Source organism: Electrona antarctica (genome assembly GCF_951216825.1).
Source record: "Electrona antarctica genome assembly, chromosome: 7".
In the NCBI taxonomy this organism is placed as follows: Eukaryota; Metazoa; Chordata; class Actinopteri; order Myctophiformes; family Myctophidae; genus Electrona; species Electrona antarctica.
The window spans coordinates 55,261,789-55,267,788 of NC_136812.1; positions in this window are offsets into that span (position 1 = coordinate 55,261,789).

The window sequence follows — 6,000 nt, forward strand, 5'->3', positions numbered from 1 at the left end:
AATAGAGTCAAACTCTCTAGTAAGTAAGTACAATGTAATGGTAGTTCATGATGATAATGTCCAGAAGTTACCCATAAACTACAAGGGAGACCTCTGGAGAGACCCCTACTCGCCTATGAGCACTCATCCAGATTTGGGCAAAATGGTTGAGACCAAAAATTATCCATAAAACACAAGGGACCCCTACCCACCTTTGAGCACTCATTGTGGGCATAGAATTGAGAAAAAATACCTCCAGAGAGACCAAGTCTGCTCACTAACCTTCCCGTCTATGAGCACTCATCCTTGGTATAGATTTGGGCAAAATGGGGGAGTCCAAAAATGATCCATAAAGCACCAGGGAGAGCTCCGGACAGACCCCTACCCACCTTTGAGCACTCATTGTGGGCAAAGCATTGAGTAAAATGACCCATGGGTACAACCAGGAAGGACCTCCAGAGAGACCGAGAGACCTACCCGCCTATGAGCACTCATCCTGGGCATAGATTTGGGCGGAACAAATTAGATCTATAAATCATCTACAAATCGTGGTTAACTAATGACGATTCATGATGAATCATCATCATCATGAATTCATCATGAATTCATCATGATGATGAAATAATGATTAACTAATGCTTAACTAATGTATTAGTTAATCATTAGTTAATCATTATTTCAGAACCTTATCTGCAAGTGTTACCGATTTTCTATAGGCTCAAGTCAGGAGATCTGTGACGACCACTGTAGAATAATGAAAAATAGACGATCTACAAGCCCACTACGCCTCTGAGATGTAGTATTGGACCTCAGAAATACTGTATACCTGAACATTAAAGGAGAATTCCATGCTAGAAGGCTTTCTTACCTATATTTGTAGTTGTTACGTCCCCACCAAAGAGGTCCAGGTGTTATTTTGTGCAAAAGTGCATTATTGGCTATTTCCCCTAATATAAGCCCTCAATGGGGGTTGGGTTTTTGTGCTAATTCGCTTATTTCCATCGAAATAAGTAGTAAAGTGTTCCGCTTGGGATACTATTTACATTATGAAGAGAGGATATGTACAAAAACAATTGATTTTTGAGCGATGGAAATAAGTTAATTAGCACAACACCCCATAGCCCCATTCAATTCAATGCAATTCATTGAGGGCTTATGGTAGGGGAAATAGCCAATAATGCGCTTTTGCACAAAATAACACCTGGACCTCTTTGATGGGGACCTAACAACTACAAATAAAGGTAAGAAAGCCTTCTAGCATGGAATTCTCCTTTAAAGAGGGAGTGCCACATTTTTTGTATTTTTCCAGTTTTTCATGTGTCTATGAGGTGACAGTACTTCATTAGACACCCTGGAGTCGTTTTTATGTGCAATGGTGTATTAACTTTGTATTTAGGGTTTCTTCCTGGAGGCTTTACCCTTGACAGTCAAACGGGCCAATGAAATAAACAGTAATATAGTGACATCAGACTATCAGCCCCTCCCCTAACCCCTCCCCCTTTATCATACAACTACAGATGTGGGTGTGGCTTCAGTTCAGTTGGATCACCACCCATCACCACCCACCAGGCAAACCAGGCATACTTAATGAACTGGTGGGCGTGTCTACATAAAAGCAGGGGCGGTTATTAGCGCTACGCAAACTACGCAACTGCGTAGAGCCCCGACGGCTAGAGGCCCCGAGAGTTCTCCCTGAGAAATGTCTAATATTGCAGCCCGTTCCGTCGCAGTTGCTGTTGTCGGTTTGGGGCCGCGCGTCGCTTCCTCCTCCCAACTTCTTCATCCTCCCGTTAAGCGACGCCCGGCCGTCCCGTCGCGGGGCCCCCTGTTGTCCCCCTCTGAGCAGCGCAGTGCCGTGCAGGCGTGCGCTGCAGAATTAGAGCAGATCTACAAGCTCACAACGCGTCGCAGCACGACGCGTTGTGAGCTTGTAGATCGGCCGCACCGCCACGCAACGCAGTCGAATTATAGGCTACACACAATGGATGGAAACCAAACATAAACAAGCTGAACACATGTATGTAGTTGAGTGGACAGCCGCTTCGCTCACAAACAAAACGACTCGTCACTCGAGTTAACACTAGCGCGTCGGAGCGGTCTGGCTGACCGATTTTGAAATTTTGAAGTGGATTTTCTTTGCCCATGAAGTCCTGAGAAAGTCCCCCTTGCATGACTTTTTCTAAATGTTCGATTCAAACCATCTCTGTTTTTTTTTCATCTGAAACGTTTTGGAAATATGATTTTAGACATAATTCTACTAAAATGTCTGCTCTTTTTCGGTCCGTGGGACCGCTCTTAGGCTCTTTCCCAATTCATTTTTTAACCCTACCCCTCAGCCCTTGGCCCTAGCCCTTATCCCTTGGCCCTTCCCCTTGCCCCTTCATAATGAGTGTCAAGTGGAATCATCCCCCTAGGAATTGGAACGTCCCTTATAAAAACCTACGGCATCGCTGTGCGACGCAATTGTGCGACGGAAACCCTTGGACGTAAACAACATCCCGTTTCTGTGGTAACGCCAGCAACCTGTATAATGCCTTCTCCTGCTGTTATTGTTTCTTTCGCTTGTGCGATTCAACTTTTTCTGCGGCTAACGCCGGCGAAACAAGCGGGAGCAAGGAAACGAAGGTTCATCCGACATGTGGGAGTATTGGTGGCGCAGTTAGAGGTATGTAGACCCGTAGCAGCAAGCTCGTGTAATAATAAGCTCATAAGCCCTCGAGCTTGGCAATGTTGTAACTTATAACGTTATTCATTACAGCTTCGAACTAACGTTAACCAACGATTGATTTGTATTTGTTTAACTAGTAACTATTATTTATTTTTCTTTCAAGTCTGCTTGGTGTAAAAGGGATAGGCAAAATAAGCCACTGGCTTCAACATAAACCATTTGTCTGTAGGCCTATAGTGCAAAGTTATGATCAAATGAATGTATTCCATGTTCATTCTATGACCAAAATAAACTGAACTGAACTGAGTAATGCTATCCTACACATTATTGCCTTTATTAGCTTGGGGAAGGTGGGAATCCTTCGCTGTAGGCCTACAGTCTGTACACATTTTCAGGGACACTTTGCTCAGATATTCTACCTGATGTTACACCCCTGTCTTCTACCAGTGTAGCTGAGGCTAGCAGAATCAGTGTCTTCTTTCAAATCACTTCTAAAAGTGGTTTCTGCTTTTGTTATAAGATCATTTTTGTTGCTGTTTATTCTGTTATTTATTGTTAGGCCTACCCATTGATTTTGTGTTTTAAGTATGCTGTTTTAACCTATTAACTTTGTTAGGAAAATAAATTGATTCTCATTACACCTGGTACAACATAAAAATGACAAACTAAACAAACTTCTCTTTTTTGTTTCAATTGCAGAGAGGTCGACGTGCAGTTTACTGCCAGTTGAACAACACCGTGCCTGTCCTGCGGTTATGGTTTGACGTCGAGAGGGAGCTGAAAGCTGACTTCCGTCTCACCAGAAGGTCAATGAACGCTGTCCAGAGGCTACTGCACAGAGACCAGGACCATGGCTGGGGTAATGAAATGGAAGTCCTGGTCTACATCTACTGGCTGGCTCATGGTCTCTCGTACCGGTGTGTGTTGAACACGTTCAGCATCCCCCTTTCCACTTGCCATCGAATTATCCACAGAGTGGCCAAGCACATCTGTCGCCGCCAGAGCCTCGCCATCCGGTTCCCTCGGGCAGATGAGCTCCATGCTGTCGGCCAAGGATTTGCCCACTTGTCTAAAACCCCAGCTTTCAACAATGTAGTTGGTGCGATAGACGGCAGCCATGTGAGGATCAAACCCCCAAAGACCCACCACCTGGACTACTTGAATTACAAGAACTTTTATTCAATTACCATGCAGGCAATTTGTGATTCGGATGGGAGGTTCTTGGACATCTTTGTGGGTTACCCGGGGGCAGTTCATGACACCCGGATCATGAAGAACAGCACCTTTTTCAGGGCCAGACAGTACCCCCCCCCTGGCTACATCCTTCTAGGTGATGGCGGCTACCCCTGTTTGGAAACACCAATCTGTCTCATCACACCCTACAGAGAACCAGTTAATGGAATCGTAGAGAGAAGATTCAACATCTGTCATAGAAGGGGCCGTGGCATCATTGAAAGGGCTTTTGGGATGATGAAGACGAGATGGAGGACGACACTTTTCAAGGCCCTGGAGGTGAAGCCCACATTCACACCAATGGTCATTGCCACCTGTGCCTTTCTGCACAATGTGTGTATGGACAATGGAGACACACTTGAGCCAGATGAGGATGTTACTGCAGACATTTTCGAACCCCGTGCTCCCCTTGAGGGCCTGGCCAATGGCGAAACCTCAGGGAATGACGCAAGAGACAGGCTAGCCGCTCTGGTTACAGCCCATGCAGACGGTGTATAATACATTGTTTGATTATTATTATTTTATTATTTATTATTGAGGATATATTGTGATTATCCCTGCTGCTATATTTTCCAATTTCCATTTAGGCCTTGCGTCGACTTTTTTTTAAATGTCTTCTAAATCATTTTGAAGACAGTTTTCTGAACTACCTCATGTTTCTATGTCAGTGGTGCTTATATTTCATGTCAAGGATCCCAAAAAGAAGCAAAGATTTTAGTTAATAACGTTTTTCAAAAATAGCAGCTCTACAAGCTCGTAGCACGGCACTCGGTGCCTATGTTGCCTAACTTTTTGCTTCTATTTTATTTTACAAAAACTTTGTATGGCAAGTAATCCACTGTAAGCACTATTCAGATGTTACTTTTCTTATGACTGAAGGAATTTAATTTATTGTGCTCTTTTGGTTTGAAAGAAGAAACCAAATTCACAGTTGCTTTGTATCTGCAGGGTGGTTATCTGGTGTAAACCACTGTCCTGTACATTAGAGGAAAGTCATTGTTTATTTGATGTTTTGTTTTCATTGTCCTTTATCTTTTTTTTATTTAAGCATCCATCTCATGGAAGCATAACTAACAACTTCTTTGAGATACTATTCCAGTATAGTGCTGCCAGAATTGGCCAAAAATTACTTTGGTTCGAACGTATATAATTTTATGAAATATTGCAGCCTACTATGCTGTAAAACTTCTTTCTTTATATGCTCTAGTCGTGTATTTTGAGACCATTCCGTTACCAATGTGGCCTTTTTTATGCCCGATTCTATTGTGCATTACTACTTTTTATAGTTCCTATATCCCAAGGCTTTTTGAATGGGAAATTGAAAAATAAAACGACATTGTTTGGCTAAAGTGCCTAAAGTATTTTTCTTCAATCTCACAGGAGACCTGATGCATATCAATGACAATGCTTGGACAACTTATCTAGGAACTATACACTGATCTGTACATTACTGTAGTCCCAGAAGTTCGTTTCCTGTTACATTACATTTTCCCATGGCTTTGTTTGGTTCAGCATCAGATTTGAACAGGAAACATGACTGTGTTGTGTGCTTTTCCAGTTCAAGAGACAATCCAGGCGGGAAGCACGCACATCTCAAGTGTACTGGTGCTGGACATAACTATACATAAGGAAGGTTGGATGTCCGCACACCGTGGTTAAGCTTGTGCGGACATCCAACCTTCCTTATGTTTCAAACCTGCTTCTGAGCCAACCAAGCTATGGGAAATTGAACACAGGTATACCACCTTTGAAAACTGGAAGAAATATAACGTTTGAATTAACTTGCAGGTACAAGAAAGGTTGGACAAAGGCAGGTAGTATATAATGTATAAAACAAATGGTTAAAGTAACTACAATTGATTTCTCAAACAGAGTCATTTATTTTAAATTAATATACAAAAAGAAAAACATGGCATGAAAAACGCCCTGAGTTTGACATTGTATTACAATATACAGTAGAACAACATAGCAGCAACACTGCTGTACCAGCAGTGTTTAAAAATAGCAGCAAACAGCTGGAACAGCAGTGTTCAGACAGCAGCTGAAAGAAAACATACCCCCTGGGTTTCAAATATTGTAAACAATTAAAACAGCAGCCAAAATAAAACAAATTGAGCAAC